At 57.2% G+C, this 17442-nt stretch overlaps 1 non-coding gene across 1 annotated transcript; it reads left to right on the top strand.

Annotated features, from left to right (window-relative positions):
- Positions 1–16597: 16597 nt before the first annotated feature.
- Positions 16598–16671, top strand: TRNAT-UGU. The gene has a single exon. It is a non-coding gene; the product is annotated as a tRNA-Thr (tRNA).
- Positions 16672–17442: the final 771 nt, after the last annotated feature.

The raw sequence follows: 17442 nt of genomic DNA, 5'->3' as shown, positions 1-17442 counted from the left end.
CAGATATCGGTATTAAGAGCCCTTTATATCGATATAAAGGGCTTCATTGTGTGGACGGGTGCAGGGTTAATGCGATTTAACGCTGCTAAATTCGATATAAACTCGTAGTGTTGATCAATAAGGCTAATCATCTAGTGGAACAAGCTCCGCAAGGGACATGGTTAATTCCCCATCACTGCCCTGTATAAATCAAGACCGCAGCTCTTGCTGCAAGACACCTGGTGTGTGGGTGTCCCTGTTCCCCCTTCAGAACCTCTGCTACATGCTGCTTCTCTCCTCCCAGTTCAAGATCCCCCTCATGTGGGTGCTCCCATGCAGGACCTTTGGTGGGTGTCTCTGTCCCCCACCCCATGATCTAGCTCCAGTGTGTGGTTTCCCCTGCCTGCCCCCATCTGGGATCTGTGGGTGTCTCTGTTCCCCTTTTCAAGATCCGTGTTGCTTGGGTGCGTCCCTCCCACCAAGTCAGAATCCCCAGCGTGTGGGTGCTCCCATCCCCCCTCCAGGCTCTGCGGGGGGTGTCTGTATAAAAAGAGACCGTGTCTCACTGTCTTGCCCAGGCTACGCTGCAGGGGCTATTCACAGGTGCAATCCCACAACTCATCAGCATGGGAGTTTTGACCTGCTCTGTTTCCAACCTGGGCTGGTTCACCCCTTTTTAGGCAACTTGGGGACCCCAAACTTCCCCAGGGTCACCATATTGATGCCAAACTTAATGCATCGGCACAGCCCCCTGCAGCCCAGAACTCCTGAGCTCAACCGATCCGCCGGCCTCAGCCTCCCCAGGAGATGGGATCACAGGCTCAGCCACGGGGCCCGGCTGGTTACAGGGTCTCCCGCGTCCAACTTCAGGCTCAGCCTGGGAGCTCTGCGCTCTGAGCGGGTGGAAGTGGAGCCTGGAACTGAGCTGATGCGCTGAGGGTTATTTGCACTGTGCGCTTCACACGGAGGTGAAAACACGGGGCACAGATCTTTGAGCACAACCCTCGTCCTGAGGAATGGTGTGGGAGGGGGCTGCATAAAGAGAGACCGGCTCTCCCTGGCGGGGCTGCAGCGGCTCTTCACAGGGACAGTCCCACTGGCAAATGGTACCAGAATTTTGCCGCCCTCCCTTCCTGGGCTGACCTCTCTCTAGGGGGAACTGGTGGCCCCAAACTTCCCAGAAACCAGCATAGCGAGGCCAACCTGAGCACAGGCACCTGCTCAGCACCCCGGGGTGCAGCCCTGAACTCCGGCAATCGGCTACACTCAGCTGCCCACCCAACAAGCGTTACACGCAGGAGCCTTCGTGCCCCGCGTGTTCAGGTCCCTCCCAGCGCCAGCTTTAAACTCTGCTGCTCAGTTCTAAGCTTTGGCCACACGGGGGAAACCTGGAGCTCAGCCACTGCCTCCCGGTGCTGGTTGCGTTTCCTGCTCCTTGTGGCAGGTTCACTCCCAGGGCCGGCTCTAGGTTTTTTGCAGCCCCAAGCAAAAAAAAAATTGGCTGCCCCCCTTCCCAGCGCTGGGCTCCCCCGTACCTTCCTGCTGCCCCAGTCCTGGGCTCTCCCCACACCCACACACACCCACTGCCACAGCACTGGGCTTCCCCCTTTCCTCCCCACCAGTGCCCTCCCTCCACCCTGCTGCTGCCCCAGCCCTGGGCTCCCCCCCGCCCATCTCCTGCTGCCCCAGACCCGCCGCAGCTGGCAGCGCAGAGCCCTCTGACTCCCGGCCACGGCTGGGATTTAAAGGGCTCTGGCCTCCCCGCGACTGCCGGCAGGGGCTGCTCAAGTATTTGTGCCGGCGTGCCGCGGGGGGGCGCTTTGGCGGTCACCGGTCCCCGGCTCCGGTGGACCTCCCGCAGGCACGCCTGCGGGAGGTCCACCGGGGCCGCCTGCCACCCCCCGCAGGACGCCGCCCCAAGCACGCGCTTGGCGCGCTGGGGTCTGGAGCCGGCCCTGATCACACCCCGCAGGCAGATCTCTGAATCGGAGCCGAACAGTTCCCCAAATCCAGCGCTTTAGCAGCAGCTTTGCTAGGAAAGCTCTGACGTCCCCAAGTAACGTAAGAGCCAGAGCGTTGTGTCCAGGATCCTCTATTGGGCCCCTCACTGTGGTGTCTGTCAGGCGCAAGGAGAAACCAGGGAAATGTTTTCATGGCGTTTAAGGACAGAAGGGACCATTAGCTCAGCTAGTCTGACCCCCGAATAACACAGAATTACACCATGACACGTACTGATCCCACAGACCTTAGATAGATCAAGGCGTTTCAGCCCTCAGGAAGGAGGCTAAACTGGGTACCAGAGGCAGCGAACAAGGGGCCCCCAAGGCAATGGCAGGGAACTGACGAGGTGAAATATGCCCAGATGATCCCAGCAGGCGACCCACCCCCATGCTACAGAGGTGGGAGTTCCTGTTCCTCCTGCCCTTAAGAATCTCTGGTGCGTGGGTTCGCTGGGCCCCATTACAATCCCCTCTGTCTTACCCCCCATGAGGGATCCGGTGGCTGTGGGTGTTCTCCACCCTACTGGGGGTGTCTGGTGCGCCTGTCCCTCCTGGTTAATAGTGGAGTGTGTGGGTGTCCCCCCCCCGCCCATTAAGGATCCGTGTTGTGCGGATGCCCCCGTTCTTCTCATTAAGAATGGTGCAATGGACACGTCCCCCACCCCATGAACTAGCTCCCGTGTGTGGTTCCCCTCCCCCCATCCAGGCTCTGTGGTGTGTGGGTGTCTCTGTTCCCCTTTTCAAGATTCGTGTTGCAGGGGGGCGTCCCTCCCCCCAAGTCAGAATCCCCAGCGTGTGGGTGCTCCCATCCCCCCCCCAGGCTCTGCGGGGGGATCTAAAAAGAGACTGTGTCTCACTGTCTTGCCCAGGCTATGCTGCAAGGGCTATTCACAGGTACCATCCCACTACTGATCAGCACGGGAGTTTTGACCTGCTCCGTTTCCGACCTGGGCCAGTTCACCCCTCCTTAGGCAACTTGGGGACCCCAAGCTTCCCTGGGATCACCATATTGATGCAGAACTTAGTGTGGACACCCGATCGGAACAGCCCCCTGCAGCCTAGAACTCCTGAGCTCAAGCAATCCGCCAGCCTCAGCCTCCCCAGACGCTGGGATCACAGGCACCAGCCACAGGGCCCGGCTTGTTTTGGGGCTTGGCAGCTCGAGCTTTAAACTCTGCTTGTGAGCTCTGTGCATTGGCCAGACGGGGACAGCCTGGGACTGGGAAATGCTCCTGCTTCCCCCGCCCCCATCTCATGTCAGGGTGCAGGCTCCTATGTCCTCTCATGTAAGATCCCGGATGTTTCGGCGCCCCCTTCCACCGCCCAGGTGTCCGGGTACCTCTGCCCCCCATACAGAATCCTGGATGTGTGGGTGTCCGTCCCTCTGCAGAGGATCCCGGAGTGTGGATGCCCTTGTCCCCCCCTACAAGATCCTGGGTGTGTGGGTGCCACTGTCCCCCTCCAGAAGATATCAGGTGGGTGGGTGGGTGCCCCTGTTCGCCCTTACAGCATCCCTGGTGCACGGGGGCCTCCCTCTGCCCCAGCTCAGGGTCCCCCCTACAAGATCTCTGGTGGGTGGGTCCCCAGGGTGTGAGCGCTCCCATCCCCCGATGCAGGCTGGGGGGGAGGTATAACTGGCTCTCCCTGTCCTGCCCAGGCGGTGCTACAGCAGCTGTTCACAGGGGCAGCAACCTCACTGTCAACCTGCAGCTTTAACTTGCTCCAGGGGTGACCTGCTTCACCCTCCTTTGGGAGCCCGGGGACCCTGAACTTCCCAGAATCACCTGATTGACTCCAACCTTAGCACAGACACCGGCTCAGCATGGCAGGGTGCAGCCCTGAATTCCGTCAGATCGCCTCAGCCTCCGACTGCACAGCGAGGATCCCACGCGAGAGCCTTTGTGCCCCACGTGTCCAGCCAGGGCCCTCCCAGCTCCAGCTTTCAACTATGCTTGTGAGCTCCCCTCTCCGGCCACACGGGGGCAGCACTAATGGCCTCATCTAAATTTGACCCTTCAGACCGCAGATTATAACCGAGCGGGCAGATTATAACCCAGGAAGCCAAATCCTTCCCTAAACTGACCGTTGAAGCAGAAGATCCCCTTGGAAAGATCAGGATTTTTGCCTTTAAAAACAAGAAAAATGTGCATTGCCTTCTTCTGTCCACAGCGAGAGATTGAAGAAGCTCAATTGATTTCATTGACTGGAGGTTAAGTGGGGATTTAATCACTGTTTTTAAATACACAGTTTTAAAAATTCCCAGAGGGGGGAATATCTGATTTGAAAGGGTTCTTTAATTCACCAGACAAAGGTTGAACACGACCCCATTGGTTTGCAGTCAATGTCACAAAATGCCAACTGGAAATGATCATTTTTTAACCGTGAGGCTAATCATCCAGTGGAACAAGCTCCGCACGGGATTTGGTTAATTCCCCATCACTGCCGTGTGTAAATGAAGACCGTAGCTCTTGCTGCAAGACACCTGGTGTGTGGGTGTCCCTGTTCCCCCTTCAGAACCTCTGGTACATGGTGCTTCCCTCCTCCCAGTTCAAGATCCCCATCATGTGGGTGCTCCCATCCAGGATCTCTGGTGGGTGTCTCTGTCCCCCACCCCATGAACTAGCTCCCGTGTGTGGTTTCCCCTACCTGCCCCCAGCCGGGATCTGTGGGTGTCTCTGTTCCCCTTTTCAAGATCCGTGTTGCTTGGGTGCGTCCCTCCCCCCAAGTCAGAATCCCCAGCGTGTGGGTGCTCCCATCCCCCCCTCCAGGCTCTGCGGGGGGTGTCTGTATAAAAAGAGACCGTGTCTCACTGTCTTGCCCAGGCTACGCTACAGGGGCTATTCACAGGTACAATCCCACTACTGATCAGCACGGGAGTTTTGACCTGCTCCGTTTCCGACCTGGGCCGGTTCACCCCTCCTTAGGCAACCTGGGGACCCCAAGCTTCCCCAGGATCACCATATTGATGCCAAACTTAGTGCGGACACCCGATCAGCACAGCCCCCTGCAGCGCAGAACTCCTGAGCTCAAGCGATCCGCCGGCCTCAGCCTCCCCAGGCGCTGGGATCACAGGCACCAGCCACGGGGCCCAGCTGGTTACAGGGTCTCCCGCTTCCAACTTCAGGCTCAGCCTGGGAGCTCTGCGCTCTGAGCGGGTGGAAGTGGAGCCTGGCACTGAGCTGATGCGCTGAGGGTTATTTGCACTGTGCGCTTCACATGGAGGTGAAAACACGGGGCACAGATCTTTGAGCACAACCCTCGTCCTGAGGAATGGTGTGGGGGGGGCTGCATAAAGAGAGACCGGCTCTCCCTGGCGGGGCTGCAGCGGCTCTTCACAGGGGCAATTCCACTGCCAATTGGTACCAGAGTTTTGCCGGCCTCCTTTCCTGGATTGACGTGGCTCCCCTCTCCCTAGGAGGACTGGCGACCCCAAACTTCCCAGATACCGTCATAGGGAGGCCAACCTGAGCACAGGCACCTGCTCAGCACGCCGGGGTGCAGCCCTGAACTCCGGCAATCAGCTACACTCAGCTGCCCACCCAACAAGCGTTACACGCAGGAGCCTTCGTGCCCCGCGTGTTCAGGTCCCTCCCAGCGCCAGCTTCAAACTCCGCTGCTCAGTTCTAAGCTTTGGCCACACGGGGGCAGCCTGGAGCTCAGCCAACGCCTCCCGTTGCTGGTTGCGTTTCCCACTCCTCGTGGCAGGTTCACACCGCGCAGGCAGATCTCTGAATCGGAGCCGAACCGTTCCCCAAATCCAGCGCTTTAGCAGCAGCTTTGATAGGAAAGCGCTGACGTCCCCAAGTAAAGTAAGAGCCAGAGCGCTGTGTCCAGGATCTTCTATTGGGCCCCTCACCGTGGTGTCTGTCAGGCGCAAGGAGAAACCAGGGAAATGTTTTCATGGCGTTTAAGGGCAGAAGGGGCCATTAGCTCAGCTAGTCTGACCCCCGAATAACACAGAATTACACCATGACACATATTGATCCCACAGACCTTAGATAGATCAAAGCGTTTCAGCCCTCAGGAAGGAGGCTAAACTGGATAGCAGAGGCAGCGAACAAGGGACCCCCAAGGCAATGGCAGGGACCTGACGAGGTGAAATATGCCCAGATGATCCCAGCAGGCGACCCACCCCCATGCTACAGAGGTGGGAGTCCCTGTTCCTCCTGCCCTTAGGAATCTCTGGTGGTAAGTGGGTCCCCCCAGTTCCCCAGATAAGAATCCTCCATGTGGTTTCCCTGGCTTCACCTCCAGATAAGAACATTGTGTGGAGGGAGTGGGAGGAAGGTTGTCTGGCAGATCTGTAAAGGGGGACTGTGTCTCCCTGTCTGGCCCAGGCTCCTGGGAGGAAGTGATCTCAGTGTGTCTGGCTGTCTCCATTCCTCCCACCCATAAGAATCCCTGGTGTGTGGGGCCACCCTAGACCATTAAGGATCTCTGGTGGGTGGATGTCTTTCTCCCCTAGTCAGGATCTCTGGGGCGTGCCTGTATAAAAGGAGACTTTGACTCACCCAGGCTGGGCTGCCATCATGGAACAGACCAGGTCCTTCTGTGGAGGGTTTGCGTTCCTCCAAGGACGTGATCTCAGTGTGTGTGGGTGTCCCTGTCCCTTCAACCCTTAACAATCCCTGGTGCATGGGTGCGCGGAGCCCCATTACAATCCTCTCTGTCTTACCCCCCATGAGGGATCTGGTGGCTGTGGGTGTTCTCCACGCTACAGGGGGTGTCTGGTGCCCCTGTCCCTCCTGGTTAATAGTGGAGTGTGTGGGTGTCCCCCGGCCCGTTAAGGATCCGTGTTGTGCAGATGCCCCCGTTCTTCTCATTAAGAATGGTGCAACGGAGCATATGGGTGTGTACCCCACCCCATGAACTAGCTCCCGTGTGTGGTTCCCCTGCCCCCATCCAGACTCTGTGGTGTGTGGGTGTCTCTATTCCTCTTTTCAAGAACTGTGTTGCAGGGGGGCATCCCTCCCCCCAAGTCAGAATCCCCAGCGTGCGGGTGCTCCCATCCCCCCCTGCAGGTTCTGCAGGGGGTGACTGTATAAAAAGAGACCATGTGTCACTGTCTTGCCCAGGCTATGCTGCAGGGGCTATTCACAGATGTGATCCCACTAGTGATTGGCACGGGAGTTTTGACTTGCTCTGTTTCCAACCTGGGCCGGTTCACCCCTTCTTAGGCAACCTGGGGACACCAAGCTTCCCCGGGATCACCATATTGATACCGAACTTAGTGCGGACACCTGATCGGCACAGCCCCCTGCAGACCAGAACTTCTGAGCTCAAGTGATCCGCCGGCCTCCACCTCCCCAGGAGCTGGGATCACAGGCACCAGCCACGGGGCCCAGCTTATTTTGTGGCCTGGCAGCTGGAGCTTTAAACTCTGCTTGTGAGCTCTGTGCCTTGGCCAGACGGGGACAGCCTGGAAATTGGAAATGCTCCTGCTTCTCCCGCCCCCGTCTCATGTCGAGCTGCAGGCGCCACTGTCCTCCCAGGTAAGATCCCGGATGTTTCGGTGCCTCCCATCCCCCATCCAGAAGCCCACGTGTCCGGGTACCTCTGCCCCCCATACAGAATCCTGGATGTGTGGGTGCCACTCTCCCCCCAGGAGATCTCTGGTGGGTGGGTCCCCAGGGTGTGAGTGCCCCCATCCCCTGATACAGGCTGGGGGGGGGGGTATAACTGGCTCTCCCTGTCCTGCCCAGGCGGTGCTACAGCAGCTGTTCACAGGGGCAGCGACCCCACTGTCAACCTGCAGCTTTAACCTGCTCCAGGGGTGACCTACTTAACCCCCCCCCCTTTGGGAGCCCGGAGACCCCGAACTTCCCAGAATCACCTGATTGATGCCGAGCTTAGCACAGACACCGGCTCAGCCTGGCAGGGTGCAGCCCTGACCCCTGATAACCGGCTTCCCTCCGCCTCCTGCTGCACAGCGAGGATCCCACGCGAGAGGCTTTGTGCCCCACGTGTCCAGCCAGGTCCGTTCCAGCTCCAGCTTTCAACTCTGCTTGTGAGCTCCCATCTCCGGCCACACGGGGGCAGCACTAATGGCCTCATCTAAATTGACCCTTCAAACCGCAGATTATAACCCAGCGGGCAGATTATAACCCAGGAAGCCAAATCCTTCCCCAAACTGACAGTTGAAGCAGAAGATCCCCTTGGAAAGATCAGGATTTTTGCCTTTAAAAACAAGGAAAATGTGCATTGTTCTCTTCTGTCTACAGCGAGAGATTGAAGAAACTCAATTGATTTAATTGACTGGAGGTTAAGAGGGGATTTAGTCACTGATTTTAAATACACAGTTTTAAAAATTCCCAGAGGGGGGAATATCTGATTTGAAAGGGTTCTTTAATTCACCAGACAAACGTTGAACACGACCCCATTGGCTTGCAGTCAATGTCACAAAACACCAACTGGAAATGACCATTTTTTAACAGTGAGGCTAATTATCTAGTGGAACAAGCTCCGCACGGGATATGGTTAAATCCCCATCACTGCCCTGTGTAAATCAAGACCGCAGCTCTTGCTGCAAGACACCTGGTGTGTGGGTGTCCCTGTTCCCCCTTGAGAACCTCTGGTACATGGCGCTTCCCTCCTCCCAGTTCAAGAGCCCCATCATGTGGGTGCTCCCATCCAGGATCTCTGGTGGGTGTCTCTGTCCCCCACCCCATGAACTAGCTCCCGTGTGTGGTTTCCCCTGCCTGCCCCCAGCCGGGATCTGTGGGTGTCTCTGTTCCGCTTTTCAAGATCCGTGTTGCTTGGGTGTGTCCCTCCCCCCAAGTCAGAATCCCCAGCGTGTGGGTGCTCCCATACCCCCCCATCCAGGCTCTGCGGGGGGTGTCTGTATAAAAAGAGACTGTGTCTCACCCAGGCCACGCTGCAGGGGCTATTCACAGGTGTGATCCCACTACTGATCAGCACGGGAGTTTTGACCTGCTCTGTTTCTGACCTGGGCCGGTTCACCCCTCCTTAGGCAACCTGGGGACCCCAAGCTTCCCCAGGATCACCACATTGATGCCAAATTTAGTGTGGACACCCGATTGGCACAGCCCCCAACTCCTGAGCTCAAGCGATGCACCGGCCTCAGCCTCCCCAGGCGCTGGGATCACAGGCACCAGCGACGGAGCCCGGCTTATTTTGTGGCCTGGCAGCTGGAGCTTTAAACTCTGCTTGTGAGCTCTGTGCCTTGGCCAGACGGGGACAGCCTGGAACTGGGAAATGCTCCTGCTCCCCCAGCCCCCCTCTCATGTCGAGCTGCAGGCGCCGCTGTCCTCTGATGTAAGATCCCGGAGGTTTCGGTGCCACCCATCCCCCGTCCAGGAGCCCAGGTGTCCGGGTACCTCTGGCCCCCATACAGAATCTTGGATGTGTGGGTGTCCGTCCCTCTGCAGAGGATCCCGGAGTGTGGATGCCCTTGTCCCCCCCAACAAGATCCTGAGTATGTGGGTGCCACTCTCCCGACCTAGAAGATCTCGGGTGCGTGGGTGGGTGCCCCGGTTCGCCCTTACAGCATCCCTGGTGCATGGGGGCCTCCCTCTGTCCCAACTCAGGGTCCCCACGGTGTGAGTGCTCCCATCCCCCGATACAGGCTGGGGCGGGGGGGGTATAACTGGGTCTCCCTGTCCTGCCCATGCGGTGCTACAGCAGCTGTTCACAGGGGCAGCAACCTCACTGTCAACCTGCAGCTTTAACCTGCTCCAGGGGTGACCCATGCGGGTCGGGAGTGAGGGGCACCAGCAGAGCTGAGAGTCTGGAGGACAGGACTGGGATAGCAGGGGCTGCGGGTCAGGAGTGAGGGGCAGCAGCAGAACTGTGAGTCTGGAGTTCAGGACTGGGATAGCAGGGGCTGCGGGTCAGGAGTGAGGGGCACCACTAGAGCTGGGGGGAACCCAGGGGGCTGCGGGTCAGGAGTGAGGGGCACCGGTAGAGCTGAAGGAAGCCCAGGGGTCTGCGGGTAGGTAGTGAGGGGCACCAGCAGAGCTGAGAGTCTGGAGGTCAGGACTGGGATAGCAGGGGCTGCGGGTCGGGAGTGAGGGGCACTGTCAGAGCTGGTGGACACCTAAGGGGCTGCGGGTTGGGAGTGAGGGGCACCAGCAGCGCAGTAACTGGGAAGCTCAGCGAGGACTCCAGGGGGCTGCAGGTAGGGAGTGAAGGGCAGCAGCAGAGCTCTGGGTGTGGAGTTCAGGATTGGGCTAGGAGGGGCTGCGGGTCGGGAGTGAGGGGCAGCAGCAGAGCTGTGAGTCTGGAGGTCAGGACTGGGATAGTAGGGGCTGCGGGTCAGGAGTGAGGGGCACTGGCAGCGCAGTAACTGGGGAGCTCAGCGGGAAATCCAGGGGGCTGTGGGTCAGGAGTGAGGGGCATCACTAAAGCTGGGGGGAACCCAGGGGGCTGCGGGTCAGGAGTGAGGGGCACCGGTAGAGCTGAAGGAAGCCCAGGGGTCTGTGGGTCAGGAGTGAGGGGCACCAGCAGAGCTGTGAGTCTGGAGGTCAGGACTGGGAAAGCAGGGGCTGCGGGTCGGGAGTGAGGGGCACTGTCAGAGCTATGGGTGTGGAGATCAGGATTGGGATAGTAGGGGCTGGGGGTCGGGAGTGAGGGGCACCGGTAGCACAGTGACTGGGGAGCTCTGCGGGAAGCCCAGTCGCTGCAGGTCGGGAGTGAGAGGCACCAGCAGAGCTGTGGATCTGGAGATCAGGATTGGAATAGGAGGGGCTGCGGGTCGGGAGTAGGGGGCAGCAGCAGAACTGTGAGTCTGGAGTCAGGACTGGGATAGCATGGGCTGCGGGTCGGGAGTGAGGGGCACCGGCAGAGCTGGAGGGAGACTAGGGGGCTGTGGGTCGGGAGTGAGGGGCACCAGCAGAGCTGTGAGTCTGGAGGTCAGGAATGGGATAGCAGGGGCTGCGGGTCGGGAGTGAGGGGCACCGGCAGAGCTGGTGGACGCCTAAGGGCCTGCGGGTCGGGAGTGAGGGGCACCAACAGAGCTGTGGGTCTGGAGATCACGATTGGGATAGGAGGGGCTGCGGGTCGGGAGTGAGGGGCACCGGCAGAGCTGGAGGGGGAGCTCGGACAGGGGTGGGGGGGTCAGGCTATTGCGGGTCTCCCTGTGAATGGCACCAGGCTGCAGGGACCCCCCCGGCCGGAAGCCCCCCTACTGGGGGGTCTGGTCAGTGCAGCCCCCAACCTCGCACTGAAACTGGGGGGGGGGGAAAGGTTTCTTCTCGCGCTCCCATTGGTCAGAGCTCTGCCTCCTCTTCCTATTGGCTGTCTCGGGAGAGGCGGAGTTTCCGAGAGGGCGTCACGTGGCCTTGAGGCGTTCGCGGGGCGGCTCCTGAGCAGCCCAAACACCCCCCCGAGCGCCCCCTCCCCCAGTGCCGCCCCTCCCCCTCCTCAGCCCCAGCCCCCAACCCCCCCCTGAGCTCCCCCTCCCCCAGTGCCGCCCCTCCCCCTCTCTGCCCCCGTCCCCAGCCCCCCCCGAGCTCCCCCTCCCCCAGTGCCACCCCTCCCCCTCTCTGCCCCCGCCCCAACCCCCCCCGAGCTCCCCCTCCCCCAGTGCCGCCCCTCCCCCTCCTCAGCCCCGCCCCCAAACACCCCCCCGCGCTCCCCCTCCCCCAGTGCCGCCCCTCCCCCTCTGTGCCCCGCCCCCAACCCCCCCGAGCTCCCCCTCCCCCAGTGCCGCCCCTCCCCCTCCTCAGCCCCCGCCCCATCACCCCCCCGAGCTGCCCCTCCCCCAGTGCCGCCCCTCCCCCTCTCTGCCCCCGTCCCCAAACACCCCCCCGAGCTGCCCCTCCCCCAGTGCCGCCCCTCCCCCTCCTCAGCCCCCGCCCCCAACACCCCCCCGAGCGCCCCCTCCCCCAGTGCCGCCCCTCCCCCTCCTCAGCCCCCGCCCCAAACCCCCCCCGAGCTCCCCCTCCCCCAGTGCCGCCCATCCCCCTCTCTGCCCCCGCCCCCAAACATCCCCCGAGCTCCCCCTCCCCCAGTGCCGCCCACCCCCTCTTTGCCTACGCCCCCAAACACCCCCCCGAGCTCCCCCACCCCCAGTGCCGCCCCTCCCCCTCTGTGCCCCGCCCCCAACCCCCCCCGAGCGCCCCTCCCCCAGTGCCGCCCCTCCCCCTCTCTGCCCCCGCCCCCAACACCCCCCCGAGCTCCCCCATCCCCGGTTCCACCCCTCCCCCTCCTCCCCCGCCCCCAACACCCCCCCGAGCTCCCACCTCCCCCGGTGCCGCCCCTCCCCCTCTGTGCCCCGCACCCAACCCGCCCCGGGGGCTGCCCCCCCGAGCGCCGCCCATCCCCCTCTCTGCCCCCGCCCCCAAACACCTCCCCGAGCTCCCCCTCCCCCAGTGCCTCCCCTCCCCCTCCTCCCCCGCCCCCAACACCCACCCGAGCTCCCACCTCCCCCGGTGCCGCCCCTCCTCCGTGCCCCGCCCCCAACCCCCCCCGAGCTCCCCCTCCCCCAGTGCCGCCCATCCCCCTCTCTACCCCCGCCCCCAAACACACCCCCGAGCTACCCCTCCCCCGATGCCGCCCATCCCCCTCTTCTGCCCCCGCCCCCAACACCCCCCAAGCTCCCCCTCCCCCAGTGCCACCCGTCCCCCTCTTCTGCCCCCCCCAAACACACCCCGACACTGCTCCTGGTTTTGGGAGGGGAACAGGAGAAAGGACAAAAGAAGCAAGAGACGAAGAGAAAGGAGGGAGGGAGGGAGGAAAAGGTGAAACCAAAAGGACAAACCCTAATGTCCCCAGTGATTTTAAGGGACAAAATCCCAGGTGCGGAATAAAATTCTGCCTCCTTAAGCTTGTGTTTTCCATGCCTAGAATTCAACTGTCACCAGATGGATCAGACTGAACAGGTTTCCAACCTCGAGGAGGCTCTTACCTTCTAAACAGGGATGGCTGTTTTCTAGTAAAATCAGGCAAAGGGAAGGAGAAACTCGAAAGAGGTTCCTCCTGGCGCTCACGTCCGTGAACCCGAATACTCTCTCAGTCCTCAGAGAGAGACCTGGAGAAGGAGACTTGCTGAAGCAAAGCCACAGGGGTCTCTGAGGTTTCCCTGGCCCCTCGCCCCTGTCCTGCCTGGCTGATGTCAGCATCTCTCTGTGAGGTCACCACCTTCCCACCACCTTTGACCAATAGTCTGAGGTCCTGCAAAAGGCCTTTGTGATGTCACTGCCACAGCCCTCCCTTGCTGTGCTAATGTCCTGCCCCTGCCCAGGCACTTTGGAGGTTTGAGCTACTCCCTGTGGATCACCCCACTCAAGGAGCGTTCGTTCTAGGAAGCAAGCCGGCTAGACAGTAAAACATCAGACGCTGCTCCCAATGCTACACTCAGTTTTTCAGAAATTAGTCGACTTTATGGCCAGAAGAGACCATTAGAGCATCTAATCTGACTCCCTGCATATCACAGGCCTCCTGTATGACACAATAGCTACTTTTGGGGCAAACACATTCCAGAAAGGCATCTAGTCTTCATGAAATGACATCAGGAGATGGCGAATCCACCACTTTCATTGGTAGATTGTTCCTGTGGTGAATCATCCTGGCTGTTGAATATTTGTGCCTTAGTTGTAATATGAATTTGTCTCTTTTCACCTTCCAGCCACTGGGTCTTGTTATGCCTTTCTCTGCTAGATTCAAGAGCCCATTAATACTCAATCTATTCTCTCAATGAAAGCCCTTCAACACTTCAATGAAGTTACCTTTCAATCTTCTTTTGATAAGCGAAACAGGTTGAGCTCGTTCAATAGCTCCCTAGAAGGCATTTTTCTCCAGCCCTCAGAACATTTATTGGCTCTTTGGTCATCAGACTCCTGAACTGTAGCTGGATGTGGCTCTTGTTCTTCTGCACAACATAGCTCCTGGAGAAGAGGGATCTGCAAATGTACATTCATATGATACCTTTTTTAATTGATGAAAATATAAATTGACAGAGGATTGAAACTGATTTTAGCTGATGGACAGCTTTGCTAGGTTTTTGTGCATTTGGACAGTGAAATGTTGAGTGTTTACATCCATATCAAGCACCCCTGTATAGTGGAGCTCCTGAACATAATGAAGAATGGAAATGAAAATGCAGCAAAGAATCCTGTGGCACCTTATAGACTAACAGACGTTTTTGCAGCATGAGCTTTCGTGGGTGAATACCCACTTCTTCGGATGAAAATGTTTTCCTTTTTTTTAAAAAAAGAAAGAAGGTTATAAGAGAACACAGGGGGCTTGAATCAAAGACCATTTGATCTACCATCAAGCACTGTACCACTAAGCTATACCCCCATGACCATGGACTCATGATCTCCAAGACTTTGAAGGACAGACCCTGCTTCCTCGAGATCCTTTGCCATTCCCAGACCAGAAGTGGTTTTAAAAATGGGGTTTGATTAAACTTCTTAAATGTGGTGAACACCACAGCTTGCACACCCACCGATATAGCTTCTCCCACTGACATAGCTGCCACCTCTTGGGGAAGTGGATTAACTGCACCCACATGAAAACTCTCTCCCCTCAGCATAGAGGAGTGGTTCTCAAGCTATGGGTCAGGACCCCAAAGTGGGTCATAACCCTGTTTTAATGGGGGTCACCAAGGCTGGCATTAGACTTGTTGGTGCCTGGGGCTGAAGCCAAAAGTCTGAGCTCCACCACCCAGGGCTGAATCCCTCAAGCTCTGGTTTTGCCCTCCCCCAACTGGATAAGAGGGCACAGTGTGAAATGTTTGGGGACCACTGTTTTAGGATGACGTTCTCAATCACTTCTACAAAGTCCAATAAAAGCTATTCCTCACCCACCCACCCCTCCATCAGGACTGACTAGGAATGTTCTGCTGCCCTTCACTCATGCAGGAAGGATAATAACATTTCATTCCACTCAGTCCTAAAGTGATTTGTAACCCGCCACCAGCCAAAACTGGTCATTTTGGGAAAGTGGCTCCATCATGCTGCATACCTAGGCAGAGTAGGTGTGTCTGTGCAAACACGGTCTGTTCCTGAAGTCTTTCCCCCAGCTTCCACTTAGTATATAAAAACTCCTTATTGTCCCTCTCTCTGCTGACATTAGATTTCTCCTCCTGTCTTTTCATTGATAGTTCTGATGAGGTGGCCGAGTGGTTAAGGTGATGGATTGCTAGTCCATTGTGCTCTGTATGCATGGGTTCCAATCCCATCCTTATTGGATGCATTTAGTCATTACTCCTCCTTTGTAGACAACCATGTCCCTGTTTGATATGATGTTGCTTCTTGCAAACAAAAACCTTCTCAGAAACTCAGAACTCCCTTGCTTTAAATAAAATGTCTAAATCCCAGATTTCTTAAAAAAAGAAAAATTCTCTAGTACTGTATTTCTTAATTTATATCTCAAAAGGTAACATCCTCGTCATCTCCTCCAAACACCCTGGGACCTGCCCAAATTATTAAAATACCCTCAACCCGAGCAAGACCAGAGCTAGTGTCTAGGCCAAGCTGTTCTGAAGGAGGCAACTCAAACATTTTCTCCCTGCTTCCCTTGGCAAGGTCTGACTGAGAAAACAAAATTCCCCAAACTGAAAAACCAATACTAGTCTGGTTGGGGACTTTGGTTTGAAAGTATTATTGTTATTATTCTCTTCTGATTTCTGAATCAGTTCAGTTCAGTCTTTGTCCTCCAGGTGTGTTTCCAGCTAAAACCACATTGAGGGTACTGGACCACTGACCTATCAGCTCTTAACACCCAAACTTTCAGTAATTCTTTATCAGTGCCTGCGAGTGTAATTTAAACCATAGGTCCTTCCAGCTCTGAATCTTGTCTTCTGACAGTAGCCAATACCAGGTGCCCCAAAAGCCACTCCTTAAGATACCACCGGGAGTTGAACCCAGGATCTCTTGTTTACAAAACATGTGCTTTAACCAGCCAAGCCATGGTACCTGCTATTATTTAAAGCAGCGTGTTTGCCCACACCTGACTCTCTGCCAATCCCCACTGGGCCCTGACAAGTGTTGCTCGTGTTTGGCTTCTGTAAAGCAGAGGAGCAGATGAAGTTTTGCTCCCCAGGTGTGTGTGTGATTCTTTGGACAGGTCTACACTATGAAATTAGGTTGGTGTAATTACACCAGGCTGGCAATGCAGTTCTATCAACCTAATCCCGGTGTAGATAGCAGTTCAGCTGTCAGAACTTTCTGGAGCTATGAAAGGGGAGGGGCCCAGCCTCTGTAGCAGGAATCCAGGGCAGGTGAGTTCACGGCGGGCATTGTGGGATACTGGGGGAGACCAGTTATGGTGATATAATGACCAGCAGCATTTACACTGACAATTTGTCACTTTAAGTTTGCTGCACAAAGCTCTAGGCCTCTCGTCGAGGTGGTTTTATTTTGTCACCAAAACAGGGCAATTTTGTCACCAGACGTGGCATTGCAGTGTGTGCACCAGCCACAAGCTGCCGAGCGAGGGCTGAAATAACTTTGTAGTGCAGACCTGGCCAAAGATTTACACACACACACACACACACACACACACACACACACACACACACACACACAGCTTGCAAGGAAAACCTCACCTGCTCCTCTGCTTTGCAGAATCCAAACACAAGCAAAGCTTTTTAGGCCCCAGTGGGGATGGCAGGGAGTCAGGTGTGGGCAGACACGGTGTTGTTGCCACAGGCAGGCACCATGGCTTAGCTGGTTAAAGCACCTGTCTTGTAAACAGGAGATCCTGGGTTCAATTCCTAGTGGTGCCTTGTTGACTAACTCTTGGGCAACCTGGTATTGGCTACTGTGGGAGGACAAAACACAGAGCTCTTTGGTCCAGCCCAGTATGGTTGTTTAAAATATACTCACAGGCACTGATAACAGACTTACTGAAAGTTTGGGAGTTAAGAGCTGATAGGTCAGTGTTCCAGCCTGTCCCAGATGATCCTGCTTCCTCTGGGACAGGGGCAGAACTGGGCTCTCACACTGAATGGCTTGTTGTGGCTGCCAGAACCTGTGGGCAGCTCATTTAGTTTACACGGAGGGTTGAGTCCTGCTTTGTGCACCATGTGTGAGAATGAAAATCCTAAACCGCCCTTTGAAATAACGAATGCAGCAGGACGTGTTATTGTCCCTGCCCCAAAGCAGACAGACCAATGGAGAAATGCCATTGAGTCCAGGGTAATACTCCACTGCCATTTTACCTTGTTTGCTTGCTAAACTCCCTCCCAACCTTGAGGGCTTCCAGAGCCAGGTATTGAGCCTGAGCCAAGATGTCTACGCTGCAAATTTACCACCCCACAGCCCTAGCCTGGGAGCCTGCACTGGCACGGGACAGCGCTGGGTGTTTCATTGCAGTGTGGACATAGCCTAGCATTATGTCTACACTGCCATTAACACACCCAAGTCACTATTCTCAAACCCTGGGTCAGTTGATTCAGGCTTGTGAGGCTTGTGCTGCAGGGTTATAAAATTACAGTGCAGACACTTGGGCTTCAGCCCAGCCTCCGAGACCCCACGAGGGGTGAGGGTCTCCGAGC

The sequence above is a fragment of the Mauremys mutica genome, unplaced genomic scaffold (assembly GCF_020497125.1).
Source record: "Mauremys mutica isolate MM-2020 ecotype Southern unplaced genomic scaffold, ASM2049712v1 Super-Scaffold_100419, whole genome shotgun sequence".
Taxonomy (NCBI): Eukaryota; Metazoa; Chordata; order Testudines; family Geoemydidae; genus Mauremys; species Mauremys mutica.
This window is presented reverse-complemented; position numbering and strand designations above follow the sequence as displayed.